The sequence below is a fragment of the Apis mellifera genome, linkage group LG1 (genome assembly GCF_003254395.2).
Source record: "Apis mellifera strain DH4 linkage group LG1, Amel_HAv3.1, whole genome shotgun sequence".
Classification (NCBI taxonomy): domain Eukaryota; kingdom Metazoa; phylum Arthropoda; class Insecta; order Hymenoptera; family Apidae; genus Apis; species Apis mellifera.
In genome coordinates this window covers 5,877,434-5,904,827 of record NC_037638.1, presented here as the reverse complement: position 1 = coordinate 5,904,827, position 27,394 = coordinate 5,877,434, and the positions used below count along the sequence as shown (strand labels likewise).

General features: G+C 29.6%; 1 protein-coding gene and 1 long non-coding RNA gene across 14 annotated transcripts in view; both read right to left on the bottom strand.

Moving 5' to 3' along the window:
• Positions 1 to 27,394, bottom strand: part of LOC100576291 — a 160,215-nt gene that overhangs the window by 62,178 nt on the left and 70,643 nt on the right. The window lies entirely within an intron of this gene.
• On the bottom strand, positions 19,863 to 26,810 carry LOC100578458. Of its 4 annotated transcripts, none has more exons than XR_003304502.1 (5): positions 26,366 to 26,810; positions 26,236 to 26,281; positions 23,982 to 26,120; positions 23,738 to 23,890; positions 19,863 to 23,629 (listed from the first exon to the last, which is right to left on the bottom strand). It is a non-coding gene; the product is annotated as an uncharacterized LOC100578458 (long non-coding RNA). The 4 variants fall into 4 exon arrangements; XR_003304497.1 differs by having other exon boundaries at positions 23,738 to 24,439; positions 25,923 to 26,120; XR_003304493.1 differs by having other exon boundaries at positions 23,738 to 26,120.

Here is a 27,394-nt window from a genome sequence, read left to right as displayed (position 1 = left end):
AGATTCTGATAATGGCCCGGATCTAATAGAAACAGGACACTGGTTCAAGTTATAATGCGTTCAATTAATAATCCTTCCTCGAAATTAGGTCGATGGGTTAAACCAATTTAATTGTTCTCGCCAACTATCGAGGAAAACTCACTTTTCCCTCGAAACCACCACGTGACCACCCCTCCCCGAGGATTTGTTATTGATAACACTGGATAAAGACGGCCATCTCAAGTCGTTTTTCGTTCGATAAATATTGTTCAAAAAAAAAAAAAAATGTTTATTCGCCAATAAAATTCATTTTTAAATATAAATATCTCGAGGAAAGAAAAATTTGAATTAAATTTTGCCATTCAATTTCAATATCGACGTATCACAAAAATAATTATGGATCGTAAGTTTGTTTTCACGTAAAATTAATTGGCTGCGAATTCTATCGAACGACTGTTAAGAGGTGCTTAATCGACGAAACGAAAATTAACTTGCTTTTCGCGCCATAGCCGATTATCCGGTTCAAGATATGAAAAATTAATTAATTTGACCTGATTGAAACCGTATGCAATCACGTAAACACGCGTTTATATTTAAAGTATCGATTTCTTTTTCCTTTTGAAAAAAAAAGTGACACTTGACTTCTTTATTGTATCAAAGTATTATTAATTTTAATCGTCTGTGTAATTATTATAATAAATATAAAGATAATATTATCGATGACAGATTGCGAGAAGATATTTATTTTTCCAATTTTAATTTCATTTCTTCTAAAGATGTATTGACAATCATTATTGGAAGCAGAAAAAATCCAATCTCTTTGAAACACTTTTCTAAAAAATATATTTAAGTCGATATTAAAAATCGTGACAGTAAATCGATGAAAAACTAGAATAGAAAATCGAAAGGAGAATAAATCAATGGAAAGAGCAACGTCACAATATAAATCAACAAATCGAAATAGAAACGAGTAGAATTCTTATATATCACTTTCATTTATAAATTTCCAAGTTTAAAAGGCATCGAAACGATATTTCAAAATACCTTGGAAATTGATCATCCTTCGCTCATTGGGAACAAAATTATACACGTGTAAAACGTATAACATTTTCCTTTCCTTTCTTTGCACGAGATAAAAGGAGAGGATTCACCCTCAGTCAAGAAAGAGGAGGATTAAAAGAGAATCGAGGAGAGCGTGATGGTCCATCCACTTACTCGAGAAGCGTGGAAATTGCACGATAAGAATAACCGGTGTGCCATTCGTGCGAATTCGCAAAGGGGGCTCTCGAAATGGCCCGCCGAGAATCCGGCTTTGCACTTCCTCGTTTCCTATTTCGAAATCGTTATTCTGAATACACGGATGCACAGTTACCGCGATTTTTGTATCTATAAAAATGCATCTTGTGAAAACAATTCTGTTTTTTTCTTTTTATAAAATTTAATTTTCGTTCAAACGTTCTTATTTATCTTCGAAGAAAGGAAGGGGTGGAAAAATTTGTGAACTTTGTGGAATTGGAAAGAGGAGTAATTAAAATTGAGGATATCAGATTTTGAATGAGAGAGGCTTGGTACGCGTAATTTTCAATGAATACCACTTTATTTTTGCCCAGCCAAATTATTTTCGTCGCACAGAGCGTGTATGGGAAGCTCGTTATATTTTTATTTTTATTTTTTGAAAGTTTTTATAAGAATGAAAAAAATATCGAGCGAAGAGAGAAGAATTTTATATATTCATTTTTCAATCAGATTTTTTTTTTTTGTATTTTACGAATCGTTGTCCTTTTCTTCTTTAATCGAGAAATGATTGACTCGTACTACTTGCATGATTGTTTTTAATAATTGAAGTTATTTCGATGAGTTGAATAATTTATAATAGTAATGCAAAACGATTAATAAGACGATAATAATTACTTCAATTAACTTACTTTGTTTTTAACCAATTACTTTTTCAACGGAATTAATTAATCCAATCCTGACTTTCAACTTATTTGCCTGATCGAACGGTTGACCTATACTACTATCTGAACACTGATTGATTTATCGTGCAACAATGGCTGATCTTTTTGAAAAATAACTGATCGGGGTATATTACCTGTCTGCTCAACAACTGACCTAAAATAACGCGTTTCGAAAATACAGGTGAAATACACGTGGGAAATATTGTAAATTATTGGCGTAAATAAAAAGGAAGATTAAACATTGTAACAAATAGAATGGTTCCAATTCACGTCACGATCTACTGTAAAATTTATCAGAACGATTTTCTATAATATTTTTGAAAATATATATTTCATGCTACAATGGATATCAGCTTCAAAATTTCAAATTTAGTTTCTTTATGAATACTAATGTTTCGTTTTCATTTCTAAGATGTATTGTTCTAGGAAAATTTTATTTCCTAGAAAATATAAATCAACATACATTTTCCTTTCTAGCCACAATCTCCTAATCCTTCAAAGTATCCTATTTAAATTGATCTAATTTTATTTTTAATATTTCTAAAATATTTTTATTTTATTTCTTTTCATTTCGAAGAAATGATCGACTTGTACCACTTGATCGGTCATATTTAAAAGAGAAAAATTAACGTGGAAATGTTTCAAATATATGTTGAAATTATATTTTTTACATACGTTTTATTATTTTATTATTTTTTATTCAAACTGTAGTCGCTTTTTTAAAAAAGTATATATTTTATACTTTTGCATCTTGTCGATAGACAAGTGTAAGAATAATTGTTATTCAAGAATTATTTTATCAAAATATCAAACGTTGTACCTTTAACACTTCAACTTTCTATATGACATCAATTTCCATGCTCTCATACAGTCCTTGTTTATTCTTACTACACTTTACCATTAGTGGCGTGGCCAACTTTACCAACATTTTGCAATAGTTGCATATACGAAGGGGCTAGTTTAAATCAATTTGCAACTTGTTATATAAGTGATAATACATTTCATTGAAAACTTTGATTCACTTTTATTCAATGTATATTATAAACGATGGAGTGCAAAGAACACAAAGACAATTTTAATATATTATAATTTCTTGTTCAATAATTCAATTATTAAACATTAGATTAAATATTCTTCATTATTTTCTCCTATACTTTCCATTTACTGTGATATAAATATGCTATATAGATAATATTATTATATGAAATACAACAATTTTATTATTGGATACATAATTCAGATGGAAATTGATTTAGATGGAAATTGAACAAAGTATATTATTCCGATTAAATATCGTAAATTAATACGTTTTTTTAAACAATTTATCGCATTAAACACAGCGATACGGAAAATTAGTGACAAGAATTGATTAAAATAACATTGAACATTAAATGGAAATGCTAATCGATGCAAAATGTTAAACCAATCGATTGCCCAAACCAAAACCGAAGATACTCACGTTTATATTAAGGACTAGTGAATTGCTGCACTAAAATTGACCAAAATGGCGATTGGATATATCGAATTGGACGCGTTAAAGCAGTGGTTCCCAATCTATGGATCCTCAAACAAACTTGTAAAGTGTTTTTTTTTCAAAGATTATTGCTTTAACTATTATATAGAAATATCACTTAAGTTCAAGATTAATTAATTAATTTTAATCTTCCTTATTTTATATATGAATATCTGAGTTATTTGCTCATAAAAGGGGTTGGAAAATAACTTTTTCACCTCGCAGTGATTCTCAACCTTTTCAATACAGTACACATAATTAGTGTAAATATAATAGATAATTAGATATGAAAAGAGAAAGAGTTATTACTTATTTTTAAAATAATACTTAAAAATTAATCAAAAAGTGTTAATTATTGGGCTTTCAATGGCGTATATAAATTGGAAATTATTGATACGATTCAGAGGCACGTCTGAAATAAATTCCATCATACGTTAGCCACGAAAAGAGCACATTTTTCACATTTCAAAGAGGAAGAAGCATTAAAACTGCGATCCATTGTTGGAAGCATGGAGATATTTGTCTCCGAGTCGTAGGACAAAAGAACATGGCGGAATTATCTGGTTCTTTCTTTTTTTTTTTTTTTACCTTGATGACCGGTGTTTCCCTGTAAAAATTACAAGAATTTTAGGAAAATTAATTTTGAAAATTCTTTTTTAAAAAAGAATTCTTTTTTAACAAAACATAACGATCGAGAATTTTAGAAATAAATACAAAAAAGGTTTTTGTTACGTTCTTCGTTTATTCATAACTTTTATCTCTTTTTATTTTTAGGAAATTTTTTGGTCTTTGGTATTTTTCAGAGATTGCAAAAGAGTCTTGCGATTTTTCAATCGTAGGATTTCTCAGCCAACGTTGCTAAATTCGAACCATTTCTTTCCAGACTTTGACATAGATTGCTTCCATTCCTAGTGACTTTCATCTAGTGACTTTCATTTTTAGGGATTTCAGTCCTCGCGAAATTTGTGAAAGAGGAATATATGATTTTTCAGTCTTAGAATTTTTCCAACTAAATTATTCAAGAAGAAATAAAATCTCGAAAAGATGTCATTAATCGCTATTAAAAAAATTTAATAATATTCGAATTAATAAATACGATCGAAGAATTTCTAACAAGAAACAATCAGATACGGAATGAAATAATTCTTTTTTCATCTGTCCATTATCCGTACATTAAAACACAAAATTGTATGCACAAACATATTCTGTATTTATAAAAGAAGTAATATCTCCTTTGAGACTGATTGTTTAAACATAAAATCGACATTTTTTTTTTCTTAAATGAAATAAAATATCATATCGATATCCGATAAAAAAGGAAAATTGCTTGTAAATCTTTTATTCATTTTGCGTCACAAAGTCGCGAAAACAGTTCCATCGGTGAAAAGAAAAAGAAGAAGAGAAAAAAACGCTCATTAAATACATCGTTTGTTATAACTACTAATTGTTGAATTTTTTGCTCGCGAAAATCTGGTATTTTTTTTTCTGTCACAAGCAGAAAGTGAAACGTTCGATGAAAAAAAAAAAAGAAAAAAAAATAGAAAGGTAGTTCGTTTAGTTGAACTTGTTCGAGGAAACATTTTTATTTTTTCGAACTTGGCTCGAAAAGAATTAAAACCAATAAACGCACGAAATCATAAAACGTTGAACCAAAAAAAGCACTTACGAAATAATCGATTTAATTCCTGTGATATAATTATTACAGTTATTACGAAAGTAATGAAATAACAAAATCAATTAATTGCAATAATTAATTACATCCTTGATGAAGGAAAGAAATAAAACAAAAAAAACTAGGAACTAGTTAATTTTATAAAGCCTAGTAATAACTCCTTTTACTTTTTTTATACGAATATTTTTTAAACGTATAATTTTAATCGAATTCACATAGCAGAATTATTTCTACATTCCCGTTTTCTTTTTCTCTTGAACGAAAAAAAGTTCACTCTTTAAAACTTCTCTCTTTATCACACTTTATCTCCATACTCGATGGAAAATTAAATTGTTCGAAGAATAAAGTTCAACCAACCAATTAATTCTATATCTATATACATTTGTTATATTCGTTTTTATCATATTTTTATTTCTTCGTATTTTTTTCACTTTCGAAATATTTCGTTCGTTGTTTGAAAAAAAAAAAGAAAGATCTGACGCGTGTATCGTGTGTGAAATCCCAAACAACGAAGCGCGTGATGTTCGATTGTTCGGAATGAAAAAATAGGATTACGACGAACGTTTGCTAACGCATGCTCCCTAACACGGGAGCCGTTAACCAGCTAAAACATATACACGTGTGATATTCGTGTACGTTTTTAGAATTAAACGTTTCATTCGGCCAGCCAATGAATCAATCAATGTATAAATCGTAACGTTTTTAACTTTCTGGTAACTTTTTGTCGGCTATTAATCACTAGATTGCAAAATATAACATGAGATATCAATTCGAGAAATGGAATTTTTCCAATTTTCCCGATTTTTTAAAAACTCAAACTGAGGAAAAGAAAATTGTGTTTCGTAAACAAATATATTATTGAAAGTCTGTATAAAATTTTAATAAACGTTTTAATTTATCGTTGGATACAAAGTATAACGTTAATTCGGGATTGTTTCGAAAAATTAATTTTCAAAAAAAAAAATACAATTTTTGACGGTAATTTTTAAATACAAAATTAAAATTCTCTTTTTCAAAAGAAAAAAAAAAGTGTTTTCGAAACATAATTTCAAAAAATCGAGATTCGTGTTAAAATAATAAAATAAAGAAACTTTATAAGGATTTCAAAAAAATAATAATAATAAAATAAACCCTAATTTGTAAAAATATTATATCGACGAAAATTCATCGATTTCATGACGAGTTTCACACGTGAAAAATCTCAAAGCAAATAGAAATTCGCATGGGAGGGGGAGTGAAAAAAAAAAGTTTTTCTCCCTCCCCGTTTCGACGTTAATGCGCGTCATTTAACACCCGAGGGAAAGGCAAAAAGTTTCAACGTGTTACAATGCGATTATTCGAGGAATGCCAATTTTTCGGCCAACGATTTCGAAAATAAAGCCGAAATACCGAAATACCATATATATATCGCTCCATCCTTTATCAAACATCATTCGAATTTCGTGTAAAAATAAAAGCTTAAATATTTTCGTCAAATACCTCTTACACCTATTCTCTCTTTCGAGATGACAGGAAGAATTGTTAAACAAAGAATAAAGAACAATTTAATCTTAATGAAACGTAATTCAACGAATAATTAAAAAGCGTAATTTTAAATTTAACGATATTACTTTCGAGCGAGTTAAATATTCATAATATATTTCTCTGTGGAAAAAATGAAAATATTGCTCTTTCTTTACGCGCAATTTTAGTTAAAATTTTATTAAAATAAGATAACATTATTTTCTGAAAAGAAAAAAAAATATATATGTATATACAATACGTGAAAAATAGCAGTTAAATAATTCTATAATGATATACCGAATAATTTCAGTGATAATAGTCAACGATGTATGCCTGAATCGGTAAATTACGTAAAACGTTCAAAATAGCGTCGCATGGCTCACACGTATTGATTAATAAAATTTTCATATATTTCCTATAATGTATGCACCTATAACTTCGTATAACCGTCAATAATAACGCTTGAACCATCTCGATATTTCCATATCGGAATCAATAATGCAAAAATATATCGAGTAGCGTTTCGATCACGATAATTTCTCCCCTACGGTGAAATCACGTTTCTTCTTAGGGATCAGTTGGCAAACAGTCGCAAATCAGTTAGCAAACAGTTGCTCGGTCGGTAACGTCGGGCTCGAGAATTGGGTCAAGAATGAATGCTGCAAGTTAGCGACGGAATTACGGATCCGAGACCCGATAATGTTGACAAAGATCAACGATTCGGTGTACATCGTTGATCGACGAGGCTACATATCTCTTTGCCAGACCTGGATAAAATATTACTTTAAATAGTAAAAAAAAAATGGCAAATAATCCTATTTATTTTAAAGTAATGGGCATATATTTTGAGGATAAAACGTTTCGTTTATATATATATATATATCAAGTATTGAAAAATAATATTTTATTTGAATATTATAAAAAAATATTTAGATTTTGTCTCGAATTATTTTATTTATTTTAATCGATTTCGTTTATTTTAAATATTATTGCTGAAAATAATGATTTCGAATTCAATTTATTAAAATAATTTATTTGATTAAAATATTTTATTTCATTTAATGAAATCCTATTTTAAATGTCATTTAATCAAAATCTAACATGTTAGACAATATTTGAGAATAGTTATTTTGGTAAATATTATCCAACACTGACACCAAGCTACGTTTTCATTTATTATGTTTGTACGGTTAACCGCGACGCCATTCAAGTCGCAATTAAGAAGATGGTTCCCTTAAGTGCACGTGCGCCATCATTTTGAGACGAGTAAGAGAGGCTTAAACGAGCGTACAGTTTGGCTTTTAATAGGTTACAGTTTGGATTTTCATTGTTGGAAATTCACGTGTTATTTCCATGCTTTCGAGAATTTATGCGTAACCAGACAAGTGAAATATGCCAGTTGTGGTCAGACAAGTAGAGTAAACCAATCATTATCGTTAATTGGTTTATGATTCTACTTATCCAATCGATAACTGATGGATGTTGAATTGCAAGAAGAGTCTCTGTGATAATTATCAGTTTTAAAAAAGATGTGAACAATGAAATTTACAGTATATCTAAAAAAAAGAATCTAATTAAATATTTTATAAATAATTAGGCCATTTTTACATCCAAAACAAAAGCTAGTAACTTGATTGAACAAGAATAAGTCAGTCACAATCAGACTAAACATGTTTAATGTAATTATGATTCATTGTAATCTACTCTAAGTGACCATAATTAATTTGTTCTACTTGCCAGCCATTCGGTATGATCAATTATTGGTTAGAGTAGTATAAGTCAACTGTTGGCTGCACAAGTAGAACAAGATCCATAATTCGATCAGAAAAGTAATATATATCAATTATTGCTTCGACAATGATTTAATAATTTTCAGATAAGTTATAGATCAATCATATACATATTTTTTTATTCACTTTAAGTTTCAAATTGTCTAATAAATTTATGAAGCTTCCTTTAAAACATTGCCAAAAATTCCTTCGCTATTCAGAATTATTTTTATGCGATACAAAAAAGAAAGAAAGAAAGAACTCATACAACGTTCGAAATTTCTATCGTATTTCTATTTATCGGCAATCTTCTTTCAAAATCGAATTTAAGTTTTCGCGGTGAATTAAGTTGCCTCGAAACGAGGTTTCCAAACAACGTCCCCGAAGGAAATATTCGAAACACGTTTCCTCCTGAGAAGCCTCCCCTGTTTAAAAAGTAAGCCGAGGCGGTTTAAAAATTTTCACGATCGCCACCCCATCATGAATGTTAAAAGCCCTCGCTCTTATATTCCTTTTACTGAATTACACGATCGAGAAGTTAAACATCCCGTTCAAACACATCACACAGTGTAGAAAATTGCGTGCAAACGAAAGTGAAACTGCTACACGCATGAATTTTTGAATATTTTTTTCTGATCGAAATTAAAAAGTGTAACAGCGTATAGGTTAGATTAGGTTAGGTTACGTATAATATTATTTTTTTCAACTTTCGAACAAATTTTATCTAAAAAAAAGTGAAAATATCATGTATGAGCTTTAAATATTTTTTTCTGATAGAAATTAAAAAGTATAACAGCGTACGTATAGGTTAGGTTAGGTTAGGTTATGTATAATATTATTTTTTTCAACTTTCGAGCAAATTTTATCTAAAAAAAAGTGAAAATATCATGTATGAGCTTTAAATATTTTTTTGATAGAAATTAAAAAGCGTATGTATAGGTTAGGTTAGGTTAGGTTACGTATAATATTATTTTTTTTTCGAACAAATTTTATCCAAAAAAAAAAGTGAAAATATCATGTATGAGCTTTAAATATTTTTTCTAATAAAAATTAAAAAGTGTAACAGCGTACGTATAGGTTAGGTTAGGTTAGGTTACGTATAATATTATTTTTTTCAACTTTCAAACAAATTTTATGTAAAAAAAAAGTGAAAATATTATACATGAGCTTTAAATATTTTTTCTGATAGTAATTAAAAACAACGTATATATAGGTTAAATTAGGTTAGGTTCAACTTTTGAACAAATTTTATCTAAAAAAAGTGAAAATATTATATATGAGCTTTAAATATTTTTTCTGATAGAAATTAAAAACAACGTATATATAGGTTAGATTAGGTCAGGTTCAACTTTCGAACAAATTTTATCTAAAAAAAGATGAAAATATTATGTATGAGCTTTAAATATTCACCGAAATTAAGAAATATAAGCAAGATTTGAGATTGAAGAATCTTTTTATTTTTATAAATTCATATATATATATATATATTTTTTATAGGTTATATTTTATTTTTTGGATGTATTTTATAGCATTAAGTATTCTTTATGAATGATACGTGTCTCAAAGAAACGTATACTTGTCGAAAGAGAGGAAGGATGAAAGTCTTCTGCATCAGGGCTTATACCTAGAGGGCGTGCAATTGATGTGTCGTTTTGTGAAAATAAAGCTGACTTTTATGGTAAAGAAGCCGATATCTTCGTTTAACCGACCTCTCTTCGTTCAATTTACGAGGAGGGCATAAAACTCTCAAGTTGAAACAACGTTGTTGGTCGGTTTATCGACGATGACGAGAAGGGCCGATTAATGAGATCGTCATCGTATATTGCCAGTATATTTATTTATATTGACTTTTGCTAAAGGTAATTGGATTTTTGGTTTTATACGGGGAATAAAATATTTTATTGTTCGAATCATTGATGGCTTATTGCTGTCAACAAATGTTGTACGCCCACGTTTTACATTATACGTATAATATCTCATTCTCTTATTCCATATGTATTCTACAGGAATATGTAACACAGGAAATTTATTAAAATCTACATCACTTAAAACTCAAATTTCATATTTCATTACATCCATAACAGTGCTTCTCAATTTTTTCTTTTTTTTTTTTTTTAAATCATACTTCAAAGTTCTTGTATAATAAAAGTAATATTTATAAATTGTTAAATGGTAAAACTATGAAATATAGTTTCAAATAATGAAACATAGGTCTATATCAATGCATACAATTTTCTTTCCATTGCATTGGTTCAGTTAAGTCTATAACAGTGTCTTCCAAGTTCTACCCAAAACTTTCAACCTAGTAGAACTTTCATTAACAAAAACAAGGACACCCTTACTCCATCTACAACAGTATTTCTCAACATTTCTTGAAACATGCCCTACTTTAACATCTCAAAGTTTCATTATACAACAGTCACCCATGCTCTGAAACCTGCAAATTATTTTGAAATGGATCATATGTTCCATATTGTGAAAGACAAATCCAAAAGCATTTTTAAGTTCATCCTTCCCAAAGTTTTTAATTAAATAGAACTTTTATTAACAACAACAACAAAAATTCCCTTATTCCACTCACAACACAGTGTTTCTCAATATGCCCTACTTTAATATCCCAAAGTTTCATTATATACCAATCCAAATATAACACAAACCATATTCTGAAACCTGCAAAATATTTCAGAATATCCTGTATCATGAAATATTCAAATTCAAATTCATTTTCTCTTCCAAAAATGTTTAACTCAATAAAACTTCTTCCATTCACAACAATATTTCTCAAACTTATATTCAAACTATATAACTAATATAACTATATAACTGTATAACTTATATTCAAACTTTCTTGAGTCCCAAAAATTTTAATGTATATGAACCAACTTTTAAAATACACACTTGATACAACTATAAACATTACATTATTTGTGGACACAATTTTCCTATGCAGAATTGTCTCAATTATCTGAAACATGATTTTGCCAATCTCTTGGCAAAGTCCAATTTTCCTTATATTTTCAATTATCTTCAATGTAATCCACTTTCCTCGACAAAAGTTTTTAAACTTTTGTTACCACCGACAAAAGCTTTAATGCCCTAAATGAACGCACGTTTCTCCCATCAGACAATCTCTTATCCCTCTCTCTCTCTCTCCCTCTCTCTTAGAAACACGAGGCATCGATGCATAGCCAAGTCGAGGACAATGTTGTCCGGGCAAGTGCAGTGATGGATATACAGAGTGTCTCTGTTTGGAATCCAGCTTGTACGCGTTGCCTACAGATCCGTCCATTGTTCTTTGGAGCTGCTGTCTGAAGGCACGTGCCGCGGACAGTCGGTTCACACGGCGCTTTCAAAAGGCTGCCCCTTTTTGCAGAGGAAGGGCATATACACGGCTGATGAATACCAGTGGGTGTTTTAGAAATCTTGAATATGCGTGCGTTGGCATGTAATGAATAGTTGTTGGATCAGTTGTTGAATTTTGGAGGAAACTTTATTCGTATTCTATATATATATATATATATATGGGGTTTGGGTTTTTTGAGTTTTATTTGGATTTTTTTGAGTTTCATTTGGGTTTTTTTGAGTTTTATTTAAATTTAAAAAAAATTAAATTAAAAAATTAATTATTATGCATATTATTCATATTTGTTTATTTATGATTTATATAATTAGTATAAAAAATTAACTTAAATTTTAATATTTTTTAATTTTTGAAAAAATTTTTAAATAATAAATATTTATATATCAATATATAAATATATATATATATTTATTAATATAAAATATTAATATATATTAATATTAATAATATATATATATTTATATATATATAATTATTTATAAATTAATATATAAGTAGTGAATTAAATTCTTTATATATATAATTATTATATAATTATACAATATATTAATATTAATATTAATTATTATATAATATATAATTATATATTATAATATATTTAAATATATATATATATATGTTGTTCCGGTGAATAAGTGTTAATTTTTGATTTTCTTGAATTTGTAAATAATATTCAGTTTCGTCGAGGAATGACAAGAATTATTATAATTATATAATATATAATAAATTATAATTATTTATAAATTAATATATAAGTAGTGAATTAAATTCTTTATATATATAATTATTATATAATTATACAATATATTAATATTAATATTAATTATTATATAATATATAATTATATATTATAATATATTTAAATATATTTATATTTATATATTTAATTAATTTATTTAATTTATTTATATTTAAATATATATATATATATATATGTGTTGTTCCGGTGGATAAGTGTTAATTTTTGATTTTCTTGAATTTGTAAATAATATTCAGTTTCGTCGAGGAATGACAAGAATCTTAATTCAATTAGAGTGAAACAATTGAATTGCAAATGTTAAATTTTAAACTTACGTGTAGATGTACGTGATCAAGTTATTTATCAAAATAAAAAAAAATTGTTTTCAATAAGATGAATTCGAAATGAAATTGGAATAATTATATTCTTATTGAATGTTCAAAATGTTCGATCAAAAGATCCTTGCAACTTTGTCATCTCTGTAATCTCGCAGAAATCAAAGATATATATATATATACCACGTGCTGAAAATGATAAACCACGCCGCAATTTCATCCTCGGTATTAACTCGTCGGGCAAATCCTTCCCGTCTCGTCAAATTTCACCTCTCGAATTTAGCACCGCATCAAAGGCTTGGTCCATGTCGGGGAGCCGAGTTTGCTGACGACTTTCATAAAGTTCGACGTGACTCGACGCGATTTCTCGTCGTGGAACGTTCGTCGGGATCAGCATTAATAATAATCCTTCGATCATGTGCCATCGCGTCGATTTCGAGCGTTTATTATCTTGTCTCGTGAATGTGGGACACCGTGTGCGAGTTTATAGAGAATTCGAAAATTACGCGAGAAGAATCTTCAATCTTTGAGTTGCGACGATGTTCAAGAACGCGCCTGTACGCAGGCAACCCGCTCACATCGATCAACCGAGCACGACGACCGGACCGGTTGCCTACGTACAGGCGTTTCTGGTTAAGTTAACGGATTTGCGAGTACGAGCGAAAAATAATCGTTTCACTTAAACTATTTTATGTTACAATTCGTGAAATTTATTTGAAATGAATTTATTTGAAAATTTTAATCATGGAAATTTGAAATTTATAAAAAAAACAATCATTGATTCGAAGGAATTTGTGATCTGGTAAACAGTGTCTATCTTTTCTAACTATTATGCAATTTTTATTATTCACGTTTCCCTTACGAATAATTCGAAACCCATAATCCTGAAACACACGATTCAGCGACACGATACCGTAAAACGGCGATTGTTCGAGCGTAGGCGATATACGGGCAGTAGTATAGGCCTATCGCGCGTCAGCCGTAGTGTAGTGGTATCGATCGGGCACGCAACTACATCGAACTACGTCTTAACGAGGCCCATAAAAACGGCCTGTGCAAATCGGTTCCTCTTCTCGCCCCGCTCCATTCTGATCCAAAAATTTCCAAGATTACGAAACAATATCGGCTAACAAGCTGGCCGAGTTTTCGTCTGATTAACGCGCGTAATTTCACGACACCCGATTTAAATGCGCATTAATTTGCATGGTGAACGACCAAGGGCGTTGCTCGCCCTTCGACTCGACCCTCGTGTTCCTCGAGACGACCTCGTGCCTCGGGAGAAAATTAAATGCGTGAACGGATAGGGGGTGAGTTCTTTTTTTTTTTCTCTTCTTTTTTTAGTAATTTTTGTTTATAATTCAGTTCAGATTTTTAAAGCAGTGAAAATTACGTTCTATATTTTCTCAATAATTTGAATGAATAATAGTTTTATTTTTTTGAATTCATGAATTTTTGAATATATATCATTTCATTAACCAGTTTGAAGCTGAGAAAATAATTAAAAATATAATTTCATTTATAAACAAACTCGTTTTCGAAAGAAAAATTAGAGAGAAGTAAATGAAGACTTTATATCCATAAGAATCTCTTTTCGATTCGATCTCTTAAAAAGAATTCCAGATGTATTGGAATATTATAAACTCGGATAATTTCGGCGAAAATAAGTTCGTCGAGTGAGTTTTTAAGAGAATACGTCGGGTGATATGATAATGCGTGTAAAATTTCTGATAGTCAAATAACGAAAGATAAATAGGATTTATGGTGATGAGAGTGGCGCGGGGATTCGAAAACTGTTGGTTGGCGATGGAATATCTCGTGTCGCATATCGATGAATTTCGAGTCAAAAAAAAGGGAGATGTAAAAGATCTCTAAAGAGAATAAATATGTGAAAGAAATCGAAGATTTGAAATTTGAAAAAACACGAGGAAGGATACAAGGATACGAAGAATGAAAAAAAGGATGAAGAAAGAACACGAAACGAAAATAATATAGAAAAAGAAAGTTAAATTTAAACTAAATCAGAAGATAAAATGAAAGAAAAAAAACAGAAGAAGAATACAAAAAATGGAAGAAAGAAAATTAAAAAATGTGTGCAGCGAGAAAATAAAAAAAAAAAACATGGTTAAAGGAAGAGCAGAAGGAGAAAATCGTATGAAAAAGAGAAAGAAAGAGAAGATAGAAATTAGAGACGACAAGGTACACGTGTTGGCGTAGCCTCCTATATTTATTAGCATCCCTGTTGAATTTTAAAAAGTCAAATAAGAAGCAGGGGAAAGGTAAGCAACGACAATGCGAGGATTTTTTTTTTTTTTTGTTTTTTCGCGTCCTTTCAAACAATCCAGCTATTTGGAAAGCTGATGTTTGTCCCGAGCAAATTCAAGTTTTAATAGATTCGTTTCCAGTCGTGATAAAATTTGTAACATTAATTAAAACAAGAATAAAGTAGAGAAAATGAAGATGTAAAATGATATGTTCATAATTTTAATTTTATATTAAGTGATTATTATTATAATTTTTAAATTAAAATAATTTTAAATATATATATATATATATATTTAATCATCATTAATCAAATAATTTTTCGAATATCGATTTTAAATATTAATATTTTTACTTATTTCATTTCTTTTTTCTGTAGTATTATGTAAGGAATTTAATACATATACACGTTGTTCATTCATAAATGTAACGTTGTATATTTTTAATTCATAAAGTAGCTCTCTTTTTAAAAACAGAAATTTGTATTATATGGATTGAATATTTTATAAGATCGAAACATTTTTTTTTTTCAAATAAAAAACGAATATTGGTAGAATATCTCTTTCATCGTATATCGATGAACTGGAAGTCAAAAACAGAGGAAAGAAATCCAGGAAAACGAAATAAGGAAAATAGAGAAAATAGTGAGAAAGAATAAAATAGAGTGAAAAATTGGAGGGACGAGGAATAAAGAAAACAAAAATAATAGATACAAGTGTCGAGAAGAGAAAAATTGCTTTCTTTCATAGGGAAATACGAGAAGATTATTCTTATTTCTGGAAACGATTGCTTGAAAATAAATGAAATTTTAAAAATTTGTATCAAGACATATCACATATATTAAGACTTTGTATCAAATATGAAAAAATAACTGCTTTTCTAAGTTTCTTATTATTAATTTAACAAAATATAACTTCAAATTTTCAATTTATAATTACGTATATTGAATTTTCTATTAATTTTAATTTTAATTTGAAATAAATATTTCAAACATTAATAGATTTTACATGAGAAAATTTTCTGCACTAATAACCTTTAAATTCTAAGGAATACATTAATAGTTCAAACATTTTTAATTTGATAACCTCAAAGATTTTCAAAATTTCAAATCAAAATGTCCAAAAATTGTAAAGTGACATTAAAATTTTACATAATGAAATACAAACATTCGTTTTCATTTATATTCATATTCAATATTTTAATCTATAATGCACTTTACAACATTCTATCAAATCTGAGGATATAACCTCGAATTCAAAGTTTCAAACAGAACTGCAATTCCATCCAATATTTTCAAATATTATTCCTTTCGATCACAAGAATAATTATATTCAAGGAAGGCAAGCAATTAACCTATTCGAATTGAATTGCATCCTTGAGAGACACATCTTATTCCCACATCTCCATCTGATGTTTATTCTGAATGCAATGAATTAAACGAACGAATATCATTGGAGCGTGGTTCTCGACAAAAATATGATTCTATGCGATGGATGGTGGATTCATAATTGTCTACTTGCGAACACGACAGTTAAACATACCTAACCTCAAGACTGTTTCGAATAACATTATATATCATAGTGTAAGGAAGTTGTCTAGAACATTATAATTTTTTGAGAAATGTATCTTTGACATAGTGTGAATTTTTGTGAAGAGTATTTGGTTGAATTTTTACTATTAAAAATATTCAATTTTTTCTTATGATAAATTATGTTAAAATAAATGGGATATTTTTTAAATTCTTTGATTACAAAATGATAAAAATTATTTTGATTTATTTATGATTGTGAGATATAATGTTTGAATTTATGAGAATAATGAAAGAATTAAATGGCAGCTGTATTTATTATAAGGTATTATAGTTTATTACGTTGCATTAATTAAAAGTACAGCTTTGATTGTATTTTAGGAATAAAGTACTCAGTAATATTCCTGCGGGTCACATTTCAGTTGTTCGAAAGTCAAACAATATTAACTAAATGAATATGATATTATGGTTTAATCGATAGTGACCAAGATACGTATTAAAGTTAATTAAAGCTAATTTGTGACACTCTGGAAAGTAATTTTGAGGTTAGTTATGGAAATGATTATCAATAAATTTATATTTTCCGTATAAGATTCAAATACTACATTATTCAAACATTTTAATTTTGTTTTTTGGTTGAATAAAAGTAAATAATAATTTTACTTAATGTATAAAGGAAAAAAAAAAGAAAAAAAAGTTTTAAAGCCCTGTCACTTTGATTGATATAATTCTATTCAAAATGGAATAAGAATAAAAATTTGCAAATATAATCCACTGGATGGAAAAACGAATAAAAATAACCAATCGAATACTTTTTCATAGAAGAAAATTATATTTCTTATCGTCATATAACTTTATCAGTTTTCGATCGATATTCGCGCACGCAAAGAATGCACATGCAAACCAAGCTTTAAGCCATCGATAAATCACAACTCGTTTTATAGACGAGATCCATTCGTTCTCGTATTGCCTTAATTCAAATATTTTTCCGGTAAATCTTTACATCTAACCTCTGATACGTAAATCTTGATTTTCTAATGTTTCATTCAAAATTTTTTTACTATTTATTTATGTATATGGTATATGTATATCACGATCACTTTGATGAAACATTATCATGTGAAAAAAGAGACATTTCTATATTTCTGACATGTCAGAATTGAATTCAATGTAACGTTAAACAAATTAAATATGGTATAATAAAATAATAAATATATTTAATAATTTCGATGACATAGGTTATGTAATTTAATTTTTATATTAATTCCTATTTATTCTTTTGTGCATTGTGATATGTATTGGCGAAATTAATATTTTAATTTAGTTACTTTAATTTAATTAATAAAAATTCGTGTTCATATTTTAACTTATGTCAATAGGTTTACAGTTTACAGTGATCTTTTAGTAATTTTCTAGTTACTAATTCAGTAACTTATAATTATTACAATTTTTTAATAATTCCAACTTTCTAGTTACTTTTATTGATATTCTTGTTGTATAATCTATTTCTATTTCTTTACTCTCTTTTCTGTAAAATATTTAAAAATATGCATTCCCCTTTACATTATATTTAATATGTCAAAAGTATATCTATTGATCAAATAAAACTGAAAAAATTGTTCAAATCTTTAAAACTATAATTTTCAAAACTCATCAAACTAAATCCTATACCTATTAATCCCTAAAACATTCTATCAATTATTTCTATAAGGCTAATTTCTATATTCTGTAAGAAATTTATCGTAAGCCCTATAAGGGTCAAAGGTCACGCGCCAATAAAAAGATTTTCATTTTATTTGTTGTTTTTTACACGGGCAGAGAGAAAATGGACTTACATAGTGGGATATGAAAAAAAGAAAGAAAAAGGAAGGAACTAATTTGTTTTAACACCATAGTTTACGCTCTAATAACTTATTTCCTCGTAAATCTGTATTCTCGACACTAGCGCCAACCCACGTTGAATATAACCGTCCCTTATGGCGAATTTCGAAGGGATACGATGCACAGTTGGTTTACATAGGATGTTTTCGTGGATTCTGGGACAAGAATTGTCGAATCTGAATTTTTAACAGAGCCACATACTGTGACGAGAAATTTTACAAGAGTTCAACGATTTTTCTAGGAAAATAGTTATTCATTTTTTTTTTTCATTTTCAATATTGATGTTGATTGTACATCTCGTTGTTGTGTTTCGTATGGAAATTTTGATGGAATTTTTAATTTAATTTTTAATCGTTTATATATTAATCACATTATTTATGAGATTTTTGCAACAAGCAATTTTGATTTTTATTAAAATTTTTTTTTAATATCGATTTACGTGATCTGCTTTTTCAATGAATAAAATGAAATAGAATAGTAATTTTTTAATATATTTAAAAAATGTGAAAGAATGTTTCTTCAATGAGGAGAAATATATTTTATAATTTGCAAACATTTATAATTAAGTAGTAGTTAATATGGCACTAGTATCACAATAATGTTAATTATCTTCTAAAAATAAATTATGTTTTTGAAGTAATTGTGGTAACTTGATTTTAGAAGTTAAACTATTCTTTTCAAAATTGAGTTTCTAATGCCAATATGTATATTTATGAATTGGCATAATACAATAAATATAATTGTGTAAAGAAATGTAAAATATAGATAATATATTTTTTCAGATACAGCTTCATTTTTTAAACAAGCTTGAAGATTCATAGGAATAATACACTGACAAACCATGTTTTATTATAGTTTTATAATAAAAGGAAGAAGAGTTCGAGTAAAAAAATCTTTATTCTTTATTTTGTAAGCTTTCTTTTATTATTCATAAGGTTTGAAAAATATTGCAAAGGAAATTGAGAATGAGTCGAATGTGGTTTTTAACGTCTCAAAATCCGGTGACCGAATTTTCTGAGCTATTGCACTCGGAATTATTCCAAGCTTAAGAGTTTGGAACTGTCGATTCTCTTAACTCTCCAACTTAATCCACTTCTTTTCCCCCCTTCTCCACGAAATTTCGAACGTTTAAGAAACGTTTAAACTGAAATTTATCAAAATTAAGGTGAACCTTAAAAATCTGTTTTATTGCTGCTTTTGATACGAATTTGAAAAGTCTATTGTTTAATGTAATTAAATTTTAATTGTTATGAAATAAAAATATCAAATTTATTTTGTATAATACAAATAAAATAAAATTATCGAAATACTATAATAAGAAACAAATTATTTCTAAATGATCATTATTTCTCAAATAATAAAGGAATGATAAAAAATGATAGGATATTTAATTAATTTTAACTTTTGATCTTACGAATGGAAAATACTTCTTCGGTTATCAATCTTAGGAAAACGAAAGATAATTTGTTATTGCAATATATTTCGAGGAGAAACGATTTCTTATAGAATTTAATATACCGTAATATTCCCTCCAATGGTGCAGCGTGATACAGTCAGAGATGGATTAGAGGGAGGATGTTACTTTTATAAAATAGAACGGGATACAAATAAGTACGAATGCATTTCTTCGCAAAAAATGGATGGAGCCCCATTCTTCTTATTTTACATTCTTCCTTTATCTTTAATGAAAAATAACCTCTGGCTATTTTTGATAAAACACTTTTTCCACTCTTGACTTTCGTTCAAACACACTTTCTCACTCAATGAGAAGACATCAAGAGTTTGAATTAAATTTCAAATTTAAATATATATGCCAAATCAATAATTTTGCCAAACAAGTAGTACGATCGAAAATTGATCGGACCACGCGGTCAATAATTTACTCGAGCAAATAGTAGTATATCGGTAAATTTATCAGACAAGCAATATAGGGTCAACAGTACTTGGCCAAACCGATAGTTTATCGGTAATTTTATCAAACAAGCAACAAAATCAAGAATCAATCGACAGAGTCGATAATAATTCGATCAGTAGTATGCTCGATAATTTCGTCGAGAAAAGTAGTACGAGTCGATCGCTTTACAATAAATTGGCTTCTTTTCTTTTTTACACAAATCCTTCATCACCTTCTTCCACTATGCTTTCAATCATTCGACTCGACGAATCTTCATCGTGGAAACCATTTGGTTATCAGTTACCATCAATGTTCCAATTTTCACCGCACGCAATTTTCCCAAATTTCCCAAAACACATCGTTGCCAAGGACTAAAACTTCCACCAACTCCAATTTAAAGCCTTTCATTGTCGGTGTACCGAATAATCCAACGGAGAGATCAATTTTCCAAAACATCTCTGCTAGGAAGCATTGGCTTCTTTATGAGCTGAGAAATTGTTTCGTTCTCTCTCTCTCTCTCTCTCTCGCAAGGAGGGGAGAAGAAAACTCTGGTTAATCAAGGAACGGAATGACGATCTTCCGGTTCCGGAAATACGTGAAATTGGACATTACCATGGATTTATATATTGTTTATTTTTTACATGGAATGCTATATACTCGTGGAATTTTCGAAAGAGTGAATTATGTTGGAGTGGATTCGAGATATTTGTGAAGAATGGATTTTGAATTTAAATTTCAGGAAGGAAGAACGAAAATGTAGATAAAATGAAATATCGATGTAAATATTCATGCAGAACTAGATTAATATCTCAAAGACAAATTTGATTTTAAATCGAATGAAAAGTAAAAAAAAATAAGGATCAATCTTTAAGATAGATTAAAAAATTAAAAAATTCTTTGATCTTCTTATCCGACGTGTGAATATTACAATATTCGTCGCGGGGATAATAAGAACGAAGCAAAAGGATCTGTCAGTTTTGTAATCGTGAAAATCACTGTCTCATCCACGGCTATTAATCCTAAACGCGTGATTGATGTTAGAAGATAAGGATGGCTGACATATTCGAGGGAAGAATCGCCACCCATTGTCAACCTCGTCGATCCGACCACCGACGCGCTCGATGATTGATGAAAGCTCGAGGGCAAAGCTCTCTCTCTCTCTCGAAAAAAAAAAATGTCGCTTAATCCTCTCCCTTGCCTAAAATCTGCAATGCGAAAACGCATTTCGGATGAAATATCGCGAAATTATTCCATTTCAGTGGGACTATGATGCATGGAAAGATTTAGAACGATAATTCTTGGTCGTGGATCGATTTCCTGAATATTATTTTTATTAATCGTAGTTTTTAGTTTTTCTAATAATTCTAATAATCATTGAACATTTTATTGTTAATCAGAAGGAAATTGATTTTAGTCGACAATGTATCAAAAATGAACATCAAATGTACTCATGTTGTTTTTCTCATTGCAAATAGAAATATCTTTATAATATTTCATATGCTTTATTTGAGAAAAATTATGTGAGTTTATCTCAAACACTGTGTTTCTTTATTTTTGAGGATATATTTTAATATCAGAGTAACAGCGTATAAAATTTTCACTGCTTGGTTGGAAAAAGAATCAGAAGTTTTCTAAAAATGTATCTTTGCCTCTTAAACTTGCTCTCTGCATAAATGATGCACTCATTCAGCCATCTCAGGTTGAGGATCATTTTTCTAAAATGAAAATGTCATTCTGGTTCACTTAGAAACATTTCTTACATCCCTAAAATCCACATAACATTCATATAACTGAATATTTCCCAACAATTGCTCTACCAATTATAATATTGTACTTGCATTGTGATATATATAACATTTAAATTAAACGATGCTTTTATTTATCGAAAAGCATCATTTAAGCATTCCATATTACATCGAAATATAATTTAAACGATCAGACAATAATAAATCAATCATTCTCGACTAAGTAATACAGATCGATCATATACCAGACAAATGGACAGTGGCTGTTGTTACAAATAATGGGATAAGCCTGTCACGATCAGAAAAATGAAACGATCGATAATTCAAACCTAACCGGACAAGTAAAATAAATCAATTATAGTTGGAACAAGTAGTACAGATCGATCATTCAATCGCAAATTCACTTGTCCGATAGATAACACATCCCTAAAACCGAATCTCCCTTTTTCCTTTCCTCAAATTGTCCAAACATTTTCGAAAAACTCCCCCCTCCCCCTCCCCACGTTGAACAAGAGAATAACAATTGAAAGTTACAACTATTTATCCCCGACAATAAGCCGAATCGCATGCTTGTAAAACACGGAATAATCTCCTCGTTAGATCCACTATCTATAAAGCTAAATCTTGCATCACTCCTACGAGTGTACAATATCCGTTTATCCGTTTCTTTTACGACGTCTTTCAGAGTGTCGAAAGGGGAGGAGAGGGTGAGAAACACTGGCGATTACAAAGCGAAGCTGGTCACTAACTAATCCCCTGGCATGATTACGAGGGAATAGTAGGAAGCTATGGGGGGAATTCCAGGTGTCCAGGAAGTCCAGTTCCACCCCCTTCAGGTTGGCTAGGGATCAGAGGCGAAACGTTGAATAAATGATGGCTCGCTTTCGGATACGCCTCACCCCCTCACACCCCTGTGATTTATATTCGACCGGATTTCGATACGTTTAGACGAGATTGCACAGGCTAGATTAAACTTGGTGCCTTTCTGTCCCTGGGAGCTGCTCGAATCGCTTGTAACAACCGGTTGTGGTGCACCGATCCGTTTCGTACGGACAATGTTATCCATTTGTTGGAGAATAAGATGTAGAGTGGAATCTTCGTTCTAAATATATATATATTTTTCTTTTTTCTCATGGAATCGAGCTCTTGTTTCCTTGTCTATTAGATGTTGTTAATTGTACAATGTTTAATAATGTTTTGATCATCTTAATCAAATGTTAATTATTGTTAATAATATTTTTTATAGTGGACGAGTGGAGAATGATATTGATATATCTTATCTTAATCTGTTAAAATTCACTTGTTTCTGATTTCTTTTCGTTTGTGGATTAAAATTTAGATTGTAAAAAATTGTTTTACTTGTATTTTTACATTGAAGTTATTCCTTTCATCAACAAGGAGCCAATCAATACCTCTGCACCTCGCATTGAACCATTGGAATAATCAACACTTGCTATTCTTTCCAAGTTTAAATTTATTTATACCCAACATTCCTATGAAAAGAAAAATACAAATAAATTAAAGGAAATAAATTTGATTGAAATAAAGAATATATTTAAGAAAGGAAATAAGAATAAACTATGTTACATAAATATATATACCTTTGTTTCACTATATTGAGCTTGTTACATGTTCAAAAAGTCTGTTCAAAAAGAGGAAAATGCAATATCTGAATCCTGTATAAATATACAGGATATAGTCGCATCTTTACACGCGTATATAAATTCAACATAAAAGATTCTACGTTACAACAACTGAAAAAAGAAAAAAAAAGAAAATTTGAAACAATCCAATGACAGTTTGCTTAATAGACCATGTGAAATGGATAGACAAATGGATAGGTACAAAGACAGACGTCTCTAGACAAGTTGGAAAGAATCTATATGCTCGACGAGGCACGTACGATTCTTCCCTTTGAACGACTCTCGTCTTGCTCGTGGAAAAAAAAAAAGAAAAAGAAAAAGGGACGAATGGAGGATGCGCAAGATCCTCGGCTCTTCCTCGCCTCGAATAAGAGGGGAGAAAAGATGCAACCCCTTTGACAGATCGAATGCGACACAATGGCAGGGAATCGGGGAATAACGACGTTTCCAGATGCTCTGAGAATTTTCGCCCGAGTTATTGTCACGTGTCTGCGCTGCTACGATTGTTGTTTGGGAATGAGAACGTTTTTTCTTTTCCTTTTTTTTCTGTGAACTCGTAAAATCGAAGAACTTCTTTCACGGATATACGGAGAAACCAGTCGAAGGAGTATCATCGATTCAAGGATTATGGAAACGATTTTTCATTGAAAATGTATACACCTGCAAGCGAAAAAGGAGATACAGTAATCTCGAAAATGGAAAAAAAAGAAGATATTGATAAATGTTTTGTCACCAAAAAATAAGTAAATTATCTCTCGAATTACATTATCTCTTGGAAATATATTTCATTTACTGACACAATAGCTGTGACATGTTTTTAATTTTTTCTCAGATAGATGGACTAATTATGAATCATAATCAACTAAGAATAAACCAGTTGTGATGCTGGCAGACAAATGAAAAAAGGTAATCACAGTCGAAGAATTTTTCAGTAGTAGGATCAATAATATAGATAACAATTTGTTAAAGCGAGTAGTAAATGTCAATAATTTCATTAGATATTTACATAGCATAAATATTTTGATTAAGAATAATTAATATTGCTCGATAATTATCATTTAATTATAGCCAAGAACAATGGTTAACAAATTTAATTATCAATCAGAGAAAAAAATTAAACACATTGTTAATTTTGTAACTTTTGTAATCATAACCTCAAACCATCTATCCACAATCTGAAATCGAGCACAAAATTCTAAAGCGACGACCACACCGCGTTTATTTTCACTGAAAAGGAAGTCTTTTGCGCAATGGAGAAAGATCAAACGAAGAAGATACTGTGACAACGTTTACCCTTCCTACCTTTTCGCGAGGAAAAGGGAAACGGAACCCGATGGGACCCTTTTGGATATATCAATTCACTCAGAAAATCAAGCCAAAGATTGAGAGCGAACAATTGTTAATAAAAGATTTCGCGGTTGAAGAACGAAAGCTTATTTGTTGTGCTAGATCTCTTAATTAATTTAAAAATGGTTGAGTGAGTTTTTGCACATTCGAGAATAAGATTCTTCGACTTTGATACATTTTGCGAATTTTTGCACGAATGTTTCGTGAATTTGTAAGAAAGAATACATGGATATAAAATATTTTTGACGACGAGTTTAAATATAATTTTACAAATTTAAAAAACTATTTAGCTTTTTCTGAATAATATTTGTAACCTGTTAAATTGGTGATCTTGTCTTAAAACTTTTCAGTCACTTGTGTTAAAATATCTTATGGGTCACATGGGACAAAGGAAAATATCATCCAGTGGCCCATTGATAAATTATTCTATACTCAATTAGTCAAAGAAGTGTATATAAAACAAAAAAATTATACAGAATTAAAATTAACTTTCACTCTTTCCAAAAATCCAATATATTCATTAAAATTCACGATATATTCGACATTCAATGCATGTATATTTTTATCAATTTATTAATTTCATATTTCTAATTTTTATTAATTTTTTAATCCGTTATTCGCGTAGTTGAGCATGCAAGGTCACAATGTTTGGATTTTGCGACCCTTTTCTAGAAAGGGACCAAGACCTTCGTTACTCTTGTTGGATATTATCTTTAAAACAGGGGGATATTCTGCGCGTCGTAAACTTAAAACCAACTCGCCACCCTCCACCATATTTCATCAACATTATACCAACTTTTCTTGCAATTTATCGGGATTCTCCTTCGTACCCTCGTTACATACACATGCTTATTTGCTTCACAAAAATAGTTTATACCAGACAAAGGGTAAATTTCACATAGAAGAAGAAGCAAACAATGTGTTTACTTATTTTGTAAAACTATTGTATTGTACCATTGTATCTTTTTCATCAAATTGATCAAATGATTGACTTCTGAAAGAAAAATCATATATCAATTCTTTTATAATTCGAATTAACTTAAAAAAGAATAACTAATTTGAGATAGTAGGAAAAAAAAAAGAGACAGCCCTTTATCGATATTCAATACCTCAATACCTGAATAAAGCATCGTTGAAAAGAATATTTTCCATCATCTAAAAAAAAAAAAAAAAAGAAAAATTAATAAATCTATTGATTATATTACATTGATATTTACAATAATATAATTAATTACTTACTTATACATTTACAAGTGAGTATCATCGATTCTACACACGTAGAGAAGCAATTTCAACCCTTTGTGAAAACATGTGCGTTCTCTCAGTCACGCGTTAGAGAACGATTGAGTTTCTAATTCAAGACACGGATTATTTTTTAAAGGAGAGGAGAAAAAGAGAGAGAGAGAGCTCTCCCGCATCAACGTGCGTCACTTGGCTTCGATATTAAAGTTGGCCGTGCTTCTTTTTTCTTTTTTCTTTTTTTCCTTTCTTCGTTCGACGCCGTCAAGACGCCCGACGTGTTTAATCAAAGAAGAATGTTTTGTGTCGATAAAAAAAATATTACCTCGATTTTTTGCGACGAAGAGACTTTCACGCCAATAAGAATTATCTTGGCAATTATTATTTTCTCCGATTAATTGTAATCGAATTATTTTCCAAAGATTTGAGTGAAAATTTTTTCGATCGAAAGCTAAAAAAAAAAAAAATATTTAATAAAAAATTCCATTCTCTTTACTTCTATAATATGTTAAAATAAATAAATAAATTTTTGAACACTCTAATTTTCATAATTTAAATTTGAATATATACTCACAGAATCTTCGTTACAATATGCAAAATTCTTTTTTCATCTTCCAATTGTATAATAACAGGTAAAAAACAAACAAATATAATATTTATCCGTTTCCTTTATCATTCCACATCTTCTTCACTGCATCCACTTAAATTTAAATAAAACATAGAACACACAAACGCACACAGAAATCTTCAATTATGTAATCACAGTTTCCTTGCTTTCCGCCATGTTTAATTTTAAAACGAGCCAGTGAAAATGTTGAATAGCGGCATTAAACTGTATAATGGCCATTTATAGAGACATTCTGATAAATTTTTTCCACGGACAAAGTTTTCGTCGAAACTTTGGCCGGATGTGGTCTCCATTCAACTTCCGTTGGAAATGGATAAATATGAAGAAAGAGAGAGAGAGAGAGAGAGAGAGAGAGAGAGAGAGAGAGAGAGAGAGAAAGAGAGCGAGCAAAAAAAAAGTTT